Genomic DNA, 21,172 nt, shown 5'->3' on the forward strand with positions numbered 1-21,172 from the left:
GCTGAAGGTGAAACAGTATGATAACCCAAGATAAAAATCAAACTATGTAGACATGTAGCTTGTTTTATTCTGGTTATAGAGATTGAACTCAGGGCCTTCCACTCAGGTTTCAGAGCATGTCACTGAGCTCATGTCTGATGTTCTACTACTTGAGCCACTCCTGTAGCCTTGACAGTGGCTTTTTAAACCTCACAGTATGTTTTTGGTTCATGTTTACATAATTAACTTACAATTCAGAAATATCTTGTCTAAAATTACAGTACTTTTAATACTGGTTCCTATCTCCACTTCGAGCCTGTGAGCTTCAAACTCTGCTCTTTTACCTCTTGTGGGTCCACTCACAATGCTTCAAGTCCCACCTCAGATGCCACCTGCTTTGGGTTGGGCTCTCTTCCCAGTCCTCATTAGCAAAGACTTCACTGCACATGAGGCTAATGTTGGCCAAGGCACTGCCACATATTAAGAGTACGACATAGACAGATACATCTTGCTCAGTTCACGTGCAAATTCTGGTATGTGGCCAGTGAGCTCATTTGAGAAGACTACGAAGCCAAGGAAACTAATCCAAACCATGTCCCTGGAGGGTGATTTCAGTTCAGAAAATATTTTTCAGATGAAGTTCTGCATTTTAGCAACCCCGGAATTCTTGGATTTACCTTTGCCAATTCAATGTATAATTCAGTGAAATTGACTGCCTTTGCATATTGCCTCATGCACTTTTAAAGGGTAGTTTAGGAATTAATGGGATTAAGAGTAAGACTTCAAAAGCATTAATATCTTATGAAAGACAAAATTAGGTTATTGAGAAAATAGAAGCTTAATGAATAGAGATGATGTCTTAGTTCTATCCAATATTCTGAATTCAGATATTGCTCACATGTTTATTAAAGATGTTAATGTCAAAAAGATTAGTTATAGGCCCAAATAATAATTCAAAAAATTAGCTGAGTCCAATTTTTCATGGACTATTTAAAAATACCTACCTTGCTATTTCTATAGCAAACTATAAGCTATGCATATTTGAAAATATGCAAAAAATCATTTCCCACTTGGATCTCCTGGATACTTTTGATTTATTTCTACAAACTGAAGTATTTTATAATCACTTTAAGCATATAATGATTGACAATTCATTAAGATTGGTTTTAACTTTGCCAGGTACTAGTAGCCCACATCAGTAATCCTAGCTACTCAGGAGATTGAGATCCAGAGAATTGAAGTTCAGAGCAAGTCCAGACAGAAAAGTCCATGAGATTATCACCAATTAACCAGTAAAAGTCAGGAGTGAAGCAGTGGCTCAAGTGCTTGAGTCAAGCAAACAAAAGGCCCTGAGTTAAAAGCCTGGTATGGGAAAAGAAAGAAGAGTTATTTACTAAAATAAAATGTAATAGCCAGGCGCCAGTAGTTCATGCTTATAATCCTAATACTCAGGATGCTAAGAGGAACATGGTTCTAAGCCAGCATAGAGAAGAAAGTATGTGACACTCTGATCTTCAATTAACCACCAAAAAGTCAGAAGTGGAGGTATGGCTCAAGTAGTAGCTTGCCAGTCTTGAAAGAAAAGGTTGAGTACTCAGTCTCTGAGGTCAAGCCCCAGTACCAACACAAAATTTAAAAAATGTTGTGTTAGTTGTATGAAGAAAGAAGATGTGAAGGAAAAGGTGCAAATACTATATTTTAGAAAATGAAGCAGGAAAAAATGGGAAGGAGCAATGGGAAGAATATGAATGGAACATCCTGTTAGAAAATTCTGTCACTTTTTAAGACCTCTGCCCTGTCTGCCATGCTGCCCTTCCAGGGAATTCCAGTGTGTTTGGGAGCAATTATCAGGGGAGGAAGATTTGAATCTATACAACCTATACAATGAGAACTGAAACCCTTATCTATTGCCTTTGTCTTATCATTGAATTATATAAGATTCGTTCCTTAGCTGTGTGACCATAGCCAAGCTTGAGGAAATATCCAGTTCAATGAAAGAAAAGTCCTGTTCTGCAATTATTCTTGCTGTTTCTCTTACCACAGGTAGTTTTTGTCCTGGGAGAATCTAGTAATCTTTCAAATGGTTATGTTTTTAAGGTTCAGCTAGATTCTCTTTCAGTTGTGCTGTGGAACATGTGCCCTTTCTGTAAGCCTTGGGCAAGTCACCTAAACTCCCCGACTCTCAATTTCTTTATCTCTAAAGTGGAGTCATGGCAATATCAACCTTACAAGGGATTAAATCATGTAATATGTCATTAATGCTAAAATTCTATCTAGCATATAGTAATGATTCATTTAAAATGTCAGCTAGTGGAGGAAAATGTACTTACAATGAGATCTAAGAGAAATTTACAGAATGTTCTTTGTAGAGAAACTCTACTATGTTCAGGTTTCAGCCCATCTCTGCCATCTGTTATATATAACAATCTAAGGAGAGTGAGTCTCTCACTGTATGGAAATGTGTCAGTACATTTTGCCACATCTCTAGAACTACACAATTTTTCTTACCATGTATCATATATAATCAAAAGGTAACCTGGAAATAGCTGGCACTGGAGGCCCTCACCTGTAATCCTAACTATGCAGGAGATGAGATTCACAGGATCACACTTTGAAGCTAGCTTGGGCAGAAAAGTCCTCAAGATATCCACTCCAAAGTAAACAGCCATAGCTGAGTTCCAATGGCTCATACCTGTAATCCTAGCTATTCAGTAGACTAATAGCCAGACCAGGTTTAAAAAAGAAAGTCCATGAGACTGTAATTTCCAATTAACCAGCAAAAAACTGGAAGTAGATGCATGGTTCAAGTGCTTGAGTATCAGCCTTGAGCAAAGAAGCTAAGGGAGAGCACCCTGGCCCTGAGTTCAAGCCCCAGAACCAGCACAAAATAAAACTAAAAATTGACCAGTAAAAAAGCAGAGCTAGAGGCAAGGCTCAATTGATAAGAGTGCTACACATGAGCAAACAAGCTGGATAAATGTGAGACACCAAGTTCAAGCTCCTGTATTGATACACTAAATAAATTAAAAGTACAAATAAGTAGGTTTGATTTTGTGGTTAATAATTAAGAAAGTATTTTAATTATATACTATAGTGCTAATTATATTTTATTACTGCTGAAATAATATTGCTACCATAAAATTTTTGTATCTAAGGAAACCCCAAGAAATAGTGTACGTGTGGACATAGAATCCTCTTCCTCTGGTGTCTGTCAGTGTAGATTCTGGAAGGTTTTAATGTAATCTGTGTACTACCCTGAAGCTCCCTGCCCTGGGAAGCGCACAGTTCAGAGGAAGAAGCCAGCTACCAATGGCGTACATCTTACCAAAATCCACTGTCTCCAAGCAGATATTCAGAGTACTTTGAAGGCCAGTGTCAGGCCCATAAGCCAGTCTAGAGCAAGGATAACTCTTACTTGAAGGATGAGCACAAATTGGCCAGAAGAAGGTGACACAAAACAAAAGAATGCAATAATGGAGAAATAGCCTCCATCTCATGTGCCTGAGTCACAGAAGTGATCAGGACTTCAATTCATAGGGTCTTGTATCGAGTTTGAAAGCAATCAAAATGGGTTGGGAAGGTGGCTCAGTGGTAGAGCACTTGCCTTGCATGCCTGAGGCCCTGGGTTCCATTCTTTAGCACCACATAAGCAGGAAAAAAGAAGCCGGAAATGGTGCTGTGGCTCAAGTGGTAGAGCGCTAGCCTTCAGCTGAAGAGCTGAGGGACAGTGCCCAGGCCCAGAGTTCAGGCCCCACGACTGGGCCCCCCCCAAAAAAAGTTCTTTATTGAAAGCAATCAAAATAATTCTCTCTCCTAAATGTGGATGAAGAACTAATTAGGATGAACAGCTCCGTTCTTTAAATATTATTTGGTCCAAGGCATATAAGCATTGATTAAAAGGTAACAACTAACACCCCAAAGAAGTAAGGGGGAGTGGGAAAATGTACTTGCTGAGAAAGGAATGACAGAGAAAGGAATGGCATTGTTGCGTTCCTGTTCAGAAGTGCTCTGTTAATGCCTGGCCTCCAGACAAGCTGAAGTGGTAGAGGTTTCAGAGCCGAGGCATCTCTGGTAAGGTAAGACAACCCATATGCCAGGCACTACTGTGACTCTGTGCTCAGCTATTGGTTTCTTCCAATAAGTGTATGTTGGGAAAAACCAATCAACTAGGAAAAACTGGGAAAAGTCAATCAAGTAGGCTGCACACTATTTTTGAAATAGTGATTGTTTTCTCTCTGGACCCTGGGCCAAGCAATTTTTCAACAGCAATATCTAAAAATTGGCCTAAACACTACTAGAAAGCTTCCTGACTGATGCTGGAGCTGACAGAAGTGTGTCCAAACAAGGCAAACATGGGGGGAAGCAGGTCTGGTGAGATGATGCTGCCCTCCGTGCAACTCTTTTTATTCCATTTGGTTCTAACAAGATAGTTATATGGCACATCTCACCAGAGAGACACAATAATTTGATTCAAAAGAAACTCAGACATGAATCACAATAAAGAAATAAACATGCTGAATTGAATGGAAAATGGTAAGTCGTCAGCAGAATGGTTCAGGGATCTCAGGAGAAAGACCAGGTGGAAAGGGCAAGTTTGTTTATGTTGCTGCAAGGGATGAGCTGGTTCTTTCTCCTGCAAGCAAAGAGCAGGCTGTGAGAACCCCCTGGGAGCAATATGGTGTTCTCAGAAATAGAGAAAGGACAGAGCTGCACTCCGGGGGATTCAGCCTCCTTGCCCTGTGGACAGCTTGGCCTTTAATCAACTGGAGTTAAAAAGTGAACTTTATCGCAGCCCTGTGGCTCCATCCTAACTCCATAGACCTCAAGCTAGATGTGGGGGTGTTAGGCCTCTTGCTGTCACCTCTGGCCCCGCAGCAAGAATGCAACAAGTTGTTCATGTGCATTGAAAACAAGGTAGTGATGACCCTTTGCAATCCCTGACATGGATTTTCTTCCCCTCTGTGCCTCTGTTTTTGACCTACTCCATAGTCCTGGGAGGCATCCAAGCAGAAAGACATCACCCTTAGGTAGGGAAACAGCCATATTATTTGGAAAGAATATGTACCTCTGGGTCTGCAAAATGATGATAAAAGACCTGACAGCAACTGAAAAACCCCTCTATTTAGGGCCTGTTGGGAAACCCAGGGGATCTGGTTCAATACCTAATGGTCATTGTTCTAGAGCCCGAAAGCTTTTCTTCCTAATGCCAGAGCTGAAATATATCAGAAATGTAAGGAACTCTGGATCAGCTCTTCAAAAAACTGTGTATGTGTGCATTTAAATGTATTTAGAAAATACTACTTTCCTCCCGTCTCTTGCTCTGGTGCACAAATGCTATGATTAATTGTGTAATTGAATATGGAGATTGTTTTCTCTCCCAGCTTTAAACTATGGGTAGATGGAAGACACTACACCAAAATCTTCAGCATTTGAGTGTATCTGAAGAGCATGAATTTTCTTTAAACATGTTATTTTTCTATGATCTCTTTTTCAGTGAACAGCTGTTCATTCCCTCAAGTCTTTACCTTTATTCTTTTCTAAGTGAAACGCCTGGATTTGTTCAATACAAACATAGTGATTTCTGTGAAGTCCTTGTCCATGTTGGCCATATCTGGCATATAAGAAAGAATTATAACATGTTCTGTACCCCTTAACCGACCTTCTAACCTCTCCCTGTTTTTTTGTTTGTTTCCCATATCTGAGAAGCCAGCACATGCTACAAAGAAAGCACTGCCTGAAAACCACCAAACCACCACTCTTTGCCCAGGTGGAAGTGTAAACTCCCCATCTTCAAATGTTCTTCAATGGGAAAAACCCTTAGCTGAGAAACAGGTCTAGATCCTTAGACAGCCCAGCACTCAGAATCTCACCCCCGACCCCTTGCAAAGGGAGAATGGCACATACTTGTGGGAGAGTCTTAAGAATAGTTCTCAGCAGCTCTTTTGTTGGGTTTTTGAAAACAGAAGCATAAATAAAAGGTAGAATAAAAAGCACTTGGTGTGATGGCTGTTGGAATCATTGGGACAACACCCAATCATTCTGTAGATCTGTGGCTATGCTGTAGTACACTCAGCCATGGGAACAGGAGGTGCCTCCCCCACTGCCAGCCCACACACTTCTCAGTTCCCATTTCATAGTCTCAGGCACCAGCTGAGTCTATCAATTGCCACAATCAGTCCAGGTTATTTTCTATCCCACAGGACGCAAAACACACAAAACAAACCCACTGCAAGCTAAGGCTGTAGGGAGGAGGACCGGAGACCTTGTCAGGCAGTGTAAACACATTAAGAATTGTGACAGCTGCGCCTCTAGTGGCTAGGGAAGCAGCCAAGTGAATCTGACATTCTCTCCCTCACCCCCACCCCCATCTCTTTCTCATATGATTATGGTGATAGGAGATTATAAAAATTTAATCTCTGAAATAATAAGATTTGTTCAAGCTCTTTAAGACTAGCCTGACTGTGGATATTTGCTTAGTGGATACAAGTTACAGCATAAATACTTTTATGTGTATGTGCCTATACTGGGCTTGAATTCAGGGCCTTGGAATTGGCCCTTAGCTTTTTTTCCACGCAAGGCTGGCACTTTACCACTTGGGATACAGCTCCAGTTCCTGCTTTTTGGTGCTTAATAGGAGATAAGACTCTTAAAACTTTCCTGTTTAGGCTGTTTTCAAACCATGATCCTTAGATCTCAACCTCCTGAATAAGTAGACACTGGTAACCAGCTCAGCATAATTTTAAATAGTGCAATTGATAGACTTTTACCATACGCACATGATTTGGTTTTTCTCAAGTGCCATTATGATGTGAAAGTGTCTGTTGTATTTGTTGCCTGATGCACTTTGTCTGGCTTGTTTTCAGGACCCTTCTCTGGCGCTAGCTGATTTCTCAGCTCCCAGTTCCTTTTATCCTGGCCTCCAGTGACCTCATGCACAAGCTCAGACTTCAGAAAACTAGGTGACAGAGTGTTTTTCCCTGCAGCTAGCGTTCTGTCTTGGCTCTAATGATAGCCCATGGCAGTTGACATTTTCCAATTTGTTTGAAGCACTTATAGGCAATGCCTGGTTTCCATTTGGAAGCTGGTTATGAGAATTTTCATTATCTAACCTGAGAGAAGTTAAGCAATTTCCCCAGTTGTTAACATGCTTTTGGTGTCAAATGTCATTAACCACAAGTGCTTTTGTGGGAGGCCCTGACCCCACAGGGACTGCAGATGCACCTCCTATGTCCCAGCATCGCTGGACCTTGTCTGTGTCTGGTATTCATCATGCCTTTGATTAGTATGATAGTGTCACTACCAACTAAGAAAGTTAAGCCAAATTTTCACAGTTGTCCCTCTCCCTCAACTCCAGGTACCACATTCTAATTACTCTTGCTCCCCACTGATTTTCAATCAGTCTCTACCTCCTTATCTCACTGCCCATGAATCTATCCCCGCTCCCACCCTGCTACCAGTTTTCTGTGCAAGCCATGGATGTTGTTGATTTTGGTGCTATAGATTCTTTACAAAATCAGGAACTTGGAACAGCATGCTTAACTCTCCGTGGCATAGGCTCAGCTTGTATTTTGAGCATTCATTTAAACCAGAGGTAGTCTCCTCCATGTTCTCTGCTCCAGCTCTTCTCAGTCTGTTGTGTAACCAGAGTTTTAGGCTCTAGGCACAACTCCAGGGGTTCCATGTGTCAGGTCTGGCCAGTCACCCCAATGTGCCAAATAAAGATACAAGTAAAGGAGAAAAGAGATTGCATGAAGGCAGCATAGGCATGCCACCAGAAGAGGCAAAATAGGCACTTCAGTTCATCTTCCCCATACAGATATGGGCTTAGGCTTAAGCAAGAATTGGAGGCAGGGGGAGACTGGTTAGTCAGGGTCTTGTTACAGTAACAAAGTCATTGCTGCCTGGAGAATAGCTGTCTGCAGAGGGAATGCTGTTTCTTTAAGCCTTGAGGAAAGTTCCCATTGTAAGGATGCCATCCTTCTTTTTCTGGAACCCAATGTGATACCAGGAGAGAGAGAGACTCAGAATAAAGGAGATAGAAATAAAATGGAGGTAGGGATGCCACAGAGGATGACCTTTTTGCAAAAAAAAAAAAACAAGTTGCAGAGGACCTGTGAAAATTGCCATTCCTTATACTCAACAACACTCATGTGTGTTCGTGCTATGGTGCTCTATGTTATGTGATCTCTTCAGAATGATTTCCCGCTTCCTTTACTTGCCAGATCCCCAGGCTGATACTGATCTCATTCTTCCAGTCTAATAGCTCTGTATTTTAATAATGTCATAGGCAATATAGTAAATAATCATATACTAGGCATTGTGCTAATAGACTTACTCACTGCTGAATTGATTTCTGTATATATAAACACATGTACCTCTACATGGGATAAAGTTGGAGAGAACTGTCAGTCAGTCCAAACTGAGAAACTACAAAAGTAGGAAGAAGTTGATTTGGGGTCTTAGGATTGCTGTTTTGAAGCTACAGGTTCAGGTCACTGAATCTGTGTTGCAAAGGAGACAGCAAAGTAGGAGCTTACATGGCTACTGAATGTGAAGAAAGGACAGGGACTCTGTGACAGACAGAAGATAGATGATGAGAATGGAAACATCCACAAAGTAAGAGTCCAATAACCTTTTCCCTTTTCCCATTCTTACTTCTAAGCCTGCCCCCAACTCCTTAGCCCTGTGGACTGGGCGCTGGAACTATACTGTAATGGTGTTAGCACATTATTGTGTCAAACCTCCTCAGAGTCTGCAATGTGCTACAGTCCTAACTCCACTGTGACACTAGTCCCCACTGATCTACTTGTTAGGATCATGAGTAATAAGGAAATATAAGGACAAAATGTTTTGATGTTTCTTGATTTGTTTCACATTTCTTTTTTAAGGTTTTTTTTTTATTATCTTTAAGTACTTGTACAAAGAAGTTACCATTTAGTAAGACAGTTTATGAATACAATGCATCTTGATCAATGTCACCTTGTTTCACATTTCATTTGGGGTGAATTCATAGTACTGACACATGCATTACTACATCAAAATAATACTGAATTCAGCCAGGCACTAGTGGCTCATACTTGCAATCCTTTCTACTCTGGAGGCTGAGATCTGAAGATCATAGTTTGAAGCCAGCCTGGGTAAGAAAGTCTATGTGATTCTAATCTCCAGCTAATCACCAAAAAGCAGGAACTGAAACTGTGGTTCAAGTGGTAGGGGGCCAACCTTGAATGAAGAAGCTAAGAGATAGCCCCAGGCTCTCAATTTAAACCACAATACTGGCACAAAGCACAACAAAATAATATTGACTCAGAGCCCAAAAGGTGTGTGTGTGTGTGTGTGTGTGTGTCTGTGTGTCTGTGTGTGTGTCTGTGTCTGTGTGCACGCGTGCGCGCGTATGCTGGCCAGTCCTAAGGCTTGAACTCAGGACCCAGGTGTTGTCCCTGAGATTGGTTTTGTTGTTGGGGTTTTTTGTTTGTTTGTTTGTTGGTCAGTCGTGGGGCTTGAACTCGGCCTGTGTGCTATCCCTGAGCTCTTCAGATCAAAGAAAGTACTCTACCACTTAAGCCACAGCACCACTTCCAGTTTCCTGATGTGTAATTAGAGATAAGAGTCTCACAGACTTTCTTGCCAAGGCTGGCTTTGAACCGTGATTCTCAGATCTCAACCTCCTAAGTAGCTAGGATTATAGGCGTGAGCCTCTGGTGCCTAGCCCCTGAGATGCTTTTGCTCCATGCTAGCTATAACTTGAGCCAAAGCTGCATGTCTGGCTTCTTGCTGGTTCATTGGAGGTAAGTGTCTCAGGGACTTCACTGAAATTACAGGTACTAGGCATTAGCACCTGACTTTCTGAGCACTTTTTGCTCAAAGTTAGCACACTGCCATTTGAGCCACAGCTCCACTTCTAGCTTTTTGGGTGGTAAATTGGTGATGAGTCTTTTGGACACTGCTCAGGCTGGCTTCAAACTGAGACCCTCAGATCTCAGCCTCTTGAGTAGCTAGGATTATAGGCGTGGGCTCTCAGCTCCCAGGTTGGAGCCCATAAAATTTTGACTTGTCATTTCACAGTAAAGTAACGAAGCATAGCAGCTTTTCCAGTTTCTTCTACTGTAGCTTCTGAAATAAAATAGTTTAATGTCCACACTTGTAATAGAATTAGAATCCCCCCATAATTTTCACTATCCTATAGATTCTTAAAACTTTCTTCACTCCTTGTATCTTCTGCTGCCCTTTAGGGAGAGATGGAAAAACCTCTTGTCTATTTACTTCAGGGAATTGTGTAAGAGATACTGAATAATTATAATGTATTCAGTGTTAATTATAAATATGCAGCATATGTTTTACACATATTGTATTTATGTGCTTTAGGTAATTATGCATTTTAGTTCCTTGCCAATTTTATGGCCAAAATATTTTCCTCAGCTGATTATTAAGTGTACTTTAAGCTTACTTCTTGAATCATGAAGAGAATATACTATAAATCTAATTAACATGATTTATTTACAATTTTTTCTCAATTTTAATGGTGAAAACAGTTGTAAGGATACAGTGACTTAATTTTTAAAGCTTTCCAAGCCCAATTTTATTACTGTTTTCCTTTACAAAACATGATTTATTGAAGATATTTGGAAATTTTAAGAAAAGTATATGGTAAAAAAAATGAAAATCACCCAATAATCCAGGTATTCAGGAGGCCTGCATTATGATTTGAAGCTATCTTGGGCAAATGGTTAGTAAGGCCCTCATATCAACAAATAAAGATGGGTGGTGTGGTATATGACTATAATTTTTGCTACACGGGAGGCATAGAAAAGAGAATTGTGATCTGAGACTAAACTCAGATAAAAAAAAAAAAACAAAATTCTATTTGAAAAATAATTAAAGCATAAAAAGTTTTGGTGTGTGCCTAAAGTGATAGAGCATCTGCCTAACAACCACAAAGGCCTGAGTGCAAAGGAAAGAAAATTACCTGGACATGGTAGTGTATTCCTGTATTCCTAGTACTAGGGAGGCTAAGGCTGGGTGGTTTTGAGTTTGAGGCCATTCTAAATTCCATAGTGACACCTTGTTTCAGAAAGAGAAATCATCTATAACCTCACTGTCAATTTTCAGTAAACTTCTGAATCAATATAGAATCTTAATATTGGAATCTCAATATAGTTTCGTATCTTATTTTCTCCACCTTGCATTATATCTCAAATTTTTCCACTTAGCATTATATCTCAATGGGTTCTTTGCCATGAACCTTGCTATAAATAATTATTTAGATTTACTATCATTATTTTCTAAAACTATGATTGAAGAGGTGGAATTTGGGGTTTCAAAGTATACAAAATGCTCCAGGCTTTTACACGCTGATGAAAGATGGTACTAGTTCACATTTCCATCATCACACGATGAGAGTGCTTGCCTGAACTCAGGATCACTCAATGAGCATTGATCGTTTTTGTTTAACCTTTGCCAGTTTGATGAGCTAAAATGTCTCACATAAATGTTGCATTTAAAGCAAGATATGTTTTCATATTTGCTGGCCAAGTGGAAATTTCCTTTGTGAATTATTCCTGTCCTTTACTTCTTTTACTCCGAGGGTGTCAGTTGAGCTTTTTCATGGCCTGCAAGGCTCTCCTGCAAAGGAAATGAGTTCAAAGTCCCTAGTCTTTTGTGTTTTCACCATTTTTAGGATTACCTGGTTCATGGGATACATGGACTTTTTAGACAATTGGCTTCATGCAAACCTGTGATTAGGAATTGGATGAGATCCATTCATAAGACATAGGAAAATTAATTACTTAGCAACTGTAGATCTATCTATTTATGTGGCTTGTCTTCATTTATTTACAGTTTTTTAACTTTGCTAATAAAGTTTCAAAATCTTTATAAAACCTCTAAATATTATTTTTCTTTATGACAATGGTATCTTTTTTTGGGGGGGGGAGGTCCAGTCGTGGGGCCTGAACTCTGGGCCTGGGTGCTGTCCCTCAGCTCTTCAGCTCAAGGCTAGTGCTCTACCAGTTGAGCCACAGTGCCACTTCCAGCTTTTTTCTTTTTGCTTATGTGGTACTGAGGAATTGAACCCAGGGCCTCATGCATGCAAGGCAAACGCTCTACCGCTGAGCCACCTTCCCATCCCCGACAATGGTATCTTTTAAAGTTGAATTTTATTTTTGTTGCAGGTTTATAGGTTAGATACCTTCACCTTTTATTCTCACATACTAAGGTTCTCAGCCTTAATGGATAATTAATGTGGTATATATTTCCTTACTTGTTTATACAGATAGATAGAAATGTATGGATATATAAAAGTGTCTATAAATATAAAACTGCTTTTTTAGTTGCTCTTCTATCTACAGTTTTTATTTTAATCATTTCTCTGTAGATTATTTTAAAATTTTTCACATCAGTTGTCATTATTGACAATTTTGCTTCATTTATCTGTGTTTTCTGATTAGAAAGCTAACTATAATCTCTAGTAAAATGTTGAATAAAACTCAGGAGGATATAGAGCATAGTCATTGGCTCCAGTTGATGATGATCTCAGCCTATATCCCATATAACTACACAGCTACATGCCCTAGTACCTCCCAACCTGGGAGACAGGTTGGCAGCAAAACAAAGGATGTAACAACATACAAAGCTAGCACCTTCCAGCAGAAGAAAAGCCCAGACAGTGATCCTGCCTTAACCACAAGTCCACCAGTAGTACGAGTCAGCTGGAAAACATGGCTTGCGATGATGCCCAGCCAGATATGATGCCAGAGCACAGGCAGCTGCGCTGACTGACTTTACATCTCACCATGGAGGCTTGCCAGTAGCCAGCATACCATCCATCCTCAGAACATGGGCATCTTCTTCTGGATGCTGTCAGTTTGTCTGTCAGCAAACCCAACTAGGACTGACTGAGGATGGTCTAGCCTCCAAAGGGAACCTGAAAAGCTAGAAAAAGTGACTGCTTCCTCACAACACCAACACAAGGATATAAGGATCATAAATAAGCAAAGAAATGTGACCTTAAAAAAATGGACATCCATGAGCTGGCTGACAAACATTTCAGAACAATACTTATTTAAGATGAACTTTGGGGAGTGTTGCTGAGGAGGCCGGAGGGAAAGGATAGTAGGGGAAAAACAAAGGAGGAGGCAACAATGCTGGATAAGAAATGTACTCATTTCCTTGCTCATGTAATTGTAACCCCTCTGTACAGTATTTTCACAATTAAAAAACTTAATTTAAAAAAACGTCAATGAACTATAAGAGAATATGGATAGTTTACTAAACAAAACTAGGAAAATAATACATAAATAAAATAAGAGCTGAAACTATAAACAGTTTAAACAGAAATTTTAGGGATTTAAAAAGAGAATAACTGATTTGAAAAAATTAAATATAGAACCTCAGGAGGAAATATAGCCAAGCAGAAATCAGTGAACTTGAAGAAGTAAAAAGAAAAAAAGAATCACAAAAAGTAAAGAAAACCCATGAGATGTATGAGAATCATCAGGTAAAACATGGGACACATTAGAATCATAAAAAGGTAAAGAAAAAGAAAGGAGCAGAAAATCTGTTTAAAAGAATAGAAGGTATAAAGGAATATAGGTATAGGTATCCAAGGGGAAGGATAAATAGATATCTAGATTAATGAGGCTCAAAAGTCACCAAGCAGATGGAACCTATCAAAGCCTACTGATAATATTGTGATTAAATTATCGAAAGTCAAAGATGATGAAAGAATTGTGAAAGCAGAAAGAAAAGTGAACACATCACATTCAAGGGAGAATATATCAAGCTATCAGCATATGTCTTAGAAATCTTGCAGGCCAAAAGAGAAAGGGATGATACATTCATAGCAGCAATACTATAAAAAGCAGCAATGCTATACTACGCAAAGCTGACCTTCCATTTATGAAGGACATAAATAATCTTTGTCAAATAGACAAAAGCTGTAGGAGTTTAACAAAATAAGCCTTCCTTAGGAAACATATTAAATAGTTCAAGCTGAAATGACAGTTGATTAATAAATAATAAGAAATCATATGAATGTGTAAAATTCACCATAAAAAATGTAAATGGTAGCTAGGTGCCCATGGTTCATGCCTGTAATTTTAGCTGCTCAGGAGGCAGAGATCTGAGAATCACAGATCAAAACTAGCCTGGGCAGGAAAGTCCTATCTCAGTTTGAGCACTACCAGAAGTGGTACTGTGGCTCAAGTGGTAGAGCAGTAGCCTTGAGCACAAAAAGGCACAAGGACAATGCCCAGGCCCTAAGTTCAGGCCCCAGGACAGACAAAAAGAAAAAAAAAAGTGAATTGTAACATCAGTAACCTAAAATGTGATAGGGTAAAGTTACCAGATAGTATATTATAAATATATTTCACAAAGGAAACATCTATAGTAGATACAAAATAAGATTAAGAAAGGAACCAAGGCCAGGCATAGTAATACACACATGTAATCAGTTTCTTGCGAGGTAGAAGTAGAAAGATTGTGGTCCCAGACAGAGTTAATATGAGACCCTATCTGAAAAACAAACTAAAAGCGAAGATAACTGGAATCATGGCTCAAGTGGTAGACTACTTACCAAGAAAGCACAGTTCACTCCCTAGTACTGAAAAGTGGAGAAGGACAGAGAGCTTCTCTCTATGAAAAGTCATCAGTTCAGAAGGAAGATAGTGTTTTTTGTTTTTTGGTGGGTTGTGGGCATGAACTCTGCCTGGGCACTGTCCCTCAGCTCTTCAGCTCAATGTTAGCACTCTACCACTTGAGCCACAGTGCCACTTCCAGCTTTTTCTGCTTATGTGGTGCTGAGGAATCGAACCCAGGGCCTCATGCATGCAAGGTAAACACTCTACCACTGAGCCACCTTCCCAGCCCAGAAGTAAGATAGTGTTAAGGAAGGAACTATAAACAGAAAACAATGAATTAGAAGTAATAAGTTCTTACCTATCACTACTGAATATAGATTGGTACTGTATTGGTGACAAGTTCCTGTACTTCCAGCTATTTGAGAAGTAGAAACTGAAAGTATCACAGTTCAGGACAACCAGAGCAAAAAAATTATTGAGTCCTGCCTTACCAACAAGCCAGATTTGGAGACCATATGCCTATGATTCCAACTGTGTAGGAGGCTGTAAGTAGAAAGGTTTCACTCTTGAGGCTGCAAAAATCCTAAGATTCTACCAGAAATATAACTAAAACAAAAGGTCTTGGGGTGTGATTCAAGTAAACCAAACCCAAACAATGCTCCCCACCCCCATTCCACTCAAAATAAGACAGAGTAGTGAAAGTATTTTTCAAATCCAAGTTTGTTTATTCATTATACCCATACGGGTACACATAGACTGAAAACAAAGGGATAAAAAAGATACTCCACTAAAATGCTAACCAAAAGTGAATAAGGATAAATAAGGAGAGCTCTACATACATCAGGCAAAATAGACCTTGAATGGAAAATGGTCATGTGAGACAAAGAAAGCTGTTATTTAATATCAGAGGAGCAGTTCATCAAAAGATACAGCAATTGTGGATATTTGTGTACCAAACATCAGCACTTCTAAATATAAAAAGCAAATACTAGCTGAACTCGAAGGAGACATAACTAGGAATAAAATAAAAGGATGTTAATACCTTCAACAGTGAATATATAATACAGAGAGAAAACCAGCAACAAAACACGGTGGCCCAATGGACCTAACAGACACAAACATTCATCTAGGCAGCAGAAAGCAGCCTTCCAAGTCCACACAGAACATCCTCTAAGACAGAACATACATTAGGCTGCAAAGCAGGTTTTAGCAAATTCAAAAGGATTAAGTAAGATTATATAGCCTTTGTCCTCAGTACAACATTATGAAAACTAGGTACCAATAATCAGACAGAAATTAGAAGTACACAAATACATGAATTAAAAAAAAAAACATCTGGACAACCAATGAGTGAAGTCAAAAGGGAAATGAAAACAATCTTGAGATGATTGAACATAGACACACAACATCCAAAGCTATTAGATGCAGAAAAACAGTTCTAAGAGGAAAGCTTGTGACTATAAATGGCTTCATTAACAGCAACAGAAAAGCTTAGCTCAACTAGCAAACCAAACCCAATGTTATTAGAAGAAAGGAAATAGTAAAGATTAGAATAGAAATGCAGAATAAAAAGCAACAAAATAAGTATTGATTGATTGATGAGATAAAAAGTGTCAAACATTTAGACTAACCATTTGAATGACTAAAGGTATGAATTATAGAGAACATATTACAGCTGATACTAAAGATAAACGAATAATCCTAAGACAAAACTATAAACAATTGTATATCAAATACATTAGTAAATTCTTCAACTGCCTAGATTTAATCAGGAAAAAAACAGAAAATATGAACAAACCAAAAATAAAAAGTAGGATATTAAAATTCTAATCGAAAGGCTGAATGTGAATGGCTGCACTGTGACTAGTGCAGGCTGGCCTTGGGCTAACTTAACAGTTGCTGCGGCCTCAGCCTCTGAATGCTGGGATTACAAGTGTGCATTATCACACATGTTTTCTAGCAAATATTTAATAAAACTAAACTGTAGACTTCACACTTGTTCAAAAGTTTGAAGAGGGAAAACACACTCACTCATTTTTATAAGATCAGGCCTCAAACCATGATCCTCCCAATCGCCACTTCTAAAGTAATTGAGATTCAGGTATGAGTCATCACCCTCAACCTATTTTATATGTTTTTAGAAATATTGAATACAGTGTCTTATATATATTTTAGATCAAGCCTTTTAATTTTGTTGTGCAAATTTAACAGTCTATTTAATTCTATAAGTTTTTTTGTCTGTTTAATCTATCAGTTATGAAGAAGTATGTTAAAAGAGGTCATATGTTTTGAAATTAACCATTGGATAGTTTAGAGTTCTTACCTCTTAGTGAATTAAAGAACATTTTGTCATAAAACCATGATACCATTGTCTTTAGTAATGTTTTTGCTATGCAGTTTATTTTGCCTATTTCCTAAATAGCTCTAACAGTTTATTTCTGATTATTCTTTACCTGGAATGTACATTCAGCCTCTCTATACATTGGTTCTCTTATGAAGATCATGTACAGTAGTCCCTTTTCTGTAGTATATACAACCCAAGATTCCAGTGGAAGCTAGATACCATAAATAGGATGCATGGGACAAACCCTTTATCTAGTATTTTATTCCTATACACACATACATATGATATAGAACGATGTTGATAATCACGTAATAAAACAAGTATAACAATGTTCTATAATAGGAATAGCATAAATGTGCTCTTTCTCTTGCTGTAATTTTCTCTTTTTTTCCTCTTTGTATTCTTTCTTTTTTTATTTTTTTTAATTGTGAAAGTACCCTGCAGATGGGTTACAATTACATGGGCAAGGTAATGAGTACATTCCTTATCAAGCACTGTTGCCTCCTCCTCCTTTGTTTCCCCTTCCCATCCCTTCCCATCTCTCCCCTCCTCACCGCTGTTCCTCCTCCCCACTCTGCTCCTCCCCCCCCCCCAGTCCCAGCCAAAGTTGTAAAGTTCGTTTTTTAACATAATATCTTGTACATCTCATTGTTGCAGTGGGTCCACCTGTATCCCTATTTAAACAATCTGGTTTTTCCCTTCCCTTCCACAAATTATACCAACATCAGATATAGTGAAAACAGGGGTTATACCATGGGGGAGGGACATACAAAGCAACCAAGAAATCATCTTATAAATATGTTAGAAACAATTGCAAGAAAGAAAAAACATTTGAATCTTTATGTTGGGATTCATTTCACCTAACATCAACTTATCTGACCATTTCTGCTTGTCTCAGACATCTGCTAGTAATTGCAAATAAGGGACCTATGTTTCTTTGGGCCTGGCTTATTTCACTTCATATAATTTTTTCCAAGTCTTTCCATTTCCTAACAAATGGGGCAATGTCATTCTTTCTGATGGATGCATAGAATTCCATTGTGTATATATACCAATTTTCTTGATCCATTCATCTACTGAGGGAAATCTGGGTTGGTTCCATATCTTAGCTATGGTAAATAATGCTGCAATAAACATGATTGTGCTGGTAGCCTTAGTATGGCCTTGTTTGTGATCATTTGGGTAAATGCCCAAAAGTGGGATTACTGGGTCTCTGAAGAGGAAAGGATGGCCAATAGACACATGAAGAAATGCTCAATCTCCCTAGCCATAAAAGAAATGCAAATCAAAACAACATTGAGATACCACCTCACCCCCATTAGAATGGCTAGAATCAAGAACTCTAATAACAACAGATGCGGGAGGGAATGTGGACAGATGGGAACCTGACTGCATTGTTGGTGGAAGTATAAACTTGTTCAACCACTTTGGAAAGTAGCATGCAGGTTCCTCAAAAGATTCCACATAGAGCTCCCCTATGACCCAGCAATCTGTTGCTGTAATTTTCTTTTTTTTTAATTTATTTTTATTGTAAAAATACTGTATAGAGGGGTTACAATTACATGGGGAAGATAATGAGTACATTTCTTATCAAGCATTGTAGCCTCCTCCTTTGTTTCCCTTCCCATCCCATCCTCCCCCCACCCCCCATCTTGCTGTAATTTTCTATGTAATATTTTAGAACCCTGTTTGACAGTGGGAACTGGATGTATAAAAGTTAAAACCACATATTAGAGGTGCTGCCATTGCTTACCTTTATAGAAAATGGGGTCTTATAGCTTTTATCTTTAATTCCTACTATATTACCACTCAGTGCATTTTTAATTCATGGTGATAACTGATAGAAGTGAGTGTGTTTAAGTTACCTTGTGTGTGTGTTATGTTTCTCTGAAACCTTTTCCTACCTGTTTTTCTCATTCTGTTTTCACTGCTCTAATCTAGAGAGTGTATACTCTCTTTTTTCCTAGTCACTATACATAATCTCTTCTTTTGCTAGTCACTATAGCATTTTTAGCATATATAGTGAAGTGTTAAAGACCTGAAATTAATTAATACTCTCCTGTTCCTTCCTCCTTCTCAGTGTCACCTGATTAGAGGGTTCCTGAGGATTCCCTAAGATTGGTAGGATATAAAAAGTAGTTTTTAATCTTCTTGGTCATGCATTCTGCAACAGTTTATTGAGCACTCTGTAAATGAAACCCTAGGAAATAGAAAGTCAGTAAGTCTTTGTCTCTGGCCAGCCTCTTTTCTCACCCAGGAGGAAGCAGGAACCCACCAGAAATGGTGTGCTTTTCATTTTTTTTGTGTGTAGCAGTCCAGGAGCTTGAACTTAGGGTCTGAGTACCGTTATTTAGCTGTTTTGTTCAAGGCTGGTGCTCTGCCACTTGAGCCACAGCTCTACTTCAGGCTTTTTGTTGGTTCATTAGAGATAAGAGTCTCACAAACTTTCCTATCTTGGCTGGCTTCAAACTATAACCCTCAGATCTCAGCGTCCCTAGTAGCTAGAATTACAAGCACACCAAGGCTTATGCCAGTGCCTGCTTTGTGTGCTTTTCTTACGTCGTGAACCCATGACTTCCTCTCAGTTACTGCGTAGTTAGCAGAGTTAGAGGTTTATACAGAATGTAGTTTTGAGCAATGAGATCACATGTTCCACTTCCTCTGCCCAGTTCTCTCTTCTTTATCAGGGTCCACCCTTCATCTTCCTATACTTTTCTTCTAGAGTCCTGTACTGACGTGAGGTCTGCACATCGTGTTCCACTCTACAGCTCCTCTCCTTTCGTCTCTTCTTCCATTGCCGAGCCTTTGGGACATTTAGTAAAGCAGTATATGAACACAATGTATCTTGATTGATGTCCCTTCTTTCACTATTCCCACCCCTCCCTCCATCCCTCCCTTCCTACCTTGTCCTTCAGCTCCTTAATTTTGTAGGATATGCATTGGATTTTTTGGTACATTCTCTAACTCTGAAACAAATTCTCCCTAGTGGACACACACACATCTCATCATCAGAGATTGGGAAGATTTGTCAGGTATCATAGAAACAGTTGGTATATAGGTATTTTTAAGTCATACTGCAATTCAAGACTGCCACTATTTGGAAACTGTAGAAACCCTTTAGTTTCTACAGTTTCTAGTTTTACAAATCTAGTAATTGGAAAGGAAAAAGAAAGTAAAGCTGGCCAACTAACTTAAAGCTAAGGGAAAAATGTTTTACCAAAAATTCCTTTAGCATTTGCCCATTTTCCTCTTTAAAACTCCTCTGAATTGTAGTTTCTACTGGCTGCATCCAGGCTTGTAGGGTTTTTCTTTCCAATCATACAGCTCTACAGTAAATTGCACCTGGCCTGCTCTCAGGGTGCTCAAAACCACTGTTGATGTGCCCCAGAGCCCAGGGGCATCTGGTACACGTGTAGAGCTAACCAGAAGTGGTCTCCATCTAGTGTCCTGTGCATTCTGAGTGGAAAGTAAATCTTTCATGGATTCTTCAGTGATTTATGCTTTGTTTAGGATTTTTAAGGTATAATTTCTATGTTAAATTTCTAGCTTTTAGCTTGACACAGATCTCATTAGTATGACTCACCCCTTAACCATCTTAAATGGGCTTGGATAGACTGCAGAATTTGAAATTTGATCTGTTTTGTACTAAATAAAAATGTTTAAATTTATGTTTGAGTTCTAGCTATGACTACACATTGATCACATAACTTGAAAATTTCTTTTAAATGCCAGTACTTCCCATCCCGGTTCCCATAAAATAAATAAATGATTCTCCATAATTGCTTTTCCAGTGCTTTTCCCATGTGGTTCTTTCTAATAGTTTCCCCTCCCAAACAGTGTGAGTAGTGGCCATCATGATTCCTGTGAACCACTAGTTCTGTCAAACTGGTTTCATCAATTCTTCATCTGTTCTTGGAAGACCATTTTTTCAGAGTAACATCCCCCTAAGCATTTAGTAAATACTTAGACCTTTAAACTCTTTTCCCACCAGTATCTAAGAAGTACTATTAGATCCTTAGAGCCCTAGAGACATGTCTTAGGCACCACTCAAAATTCTATTAACCAAGACAGGGAGCAGATAATGAGGGGAAATAAGAGTCAGTTTCATTGTCACTGTGAAGAGCTTGTGTCTGTAAGTAATCAAGAAGGACCTTTCTGGGCTGGGAAGGTGGCTCAGGGGTAGAGCATTTGCCTTGCATGCTCGAGGCCCTGGGTTTGATTCCTCAGCACCACATAAGCAAAAAGAAAAAAGCCAGAAGTGGCGCTGTGGCTC

General features: G+C 39.1%; 1 protein-coding gene across 1 annotated transcript in view; it reads left to right on the forward strand.

Annotated features, from left to right (window-relative positions):
- Ptprm (protein tyrosine phosphatase, receptor type, M) overlaps window positions 1-21,172 on the forward strand; it is an 819,406-nt gene that overhangs the window by 657,336 nt on the left and 140,898 nt on the right. The gene's annotated exons all lie outside the window — the stretch shown is intronic.

Source organism: Dipodomys ordii, unplaced genomic scaffold, assembly GCF_000151885.1.
Source record: "Dipodomys ordii isolate 6190 unplaced genomic scaffold, Dord_2.0 Scaffold100, whole genome shotgun sequence".
Lineage (NCBI taxonomy): Eukaryota > Metazoa > Chordata > Mammalia > Rodentia > Heteromyidae > Dipodomys > Dipodomys ordii.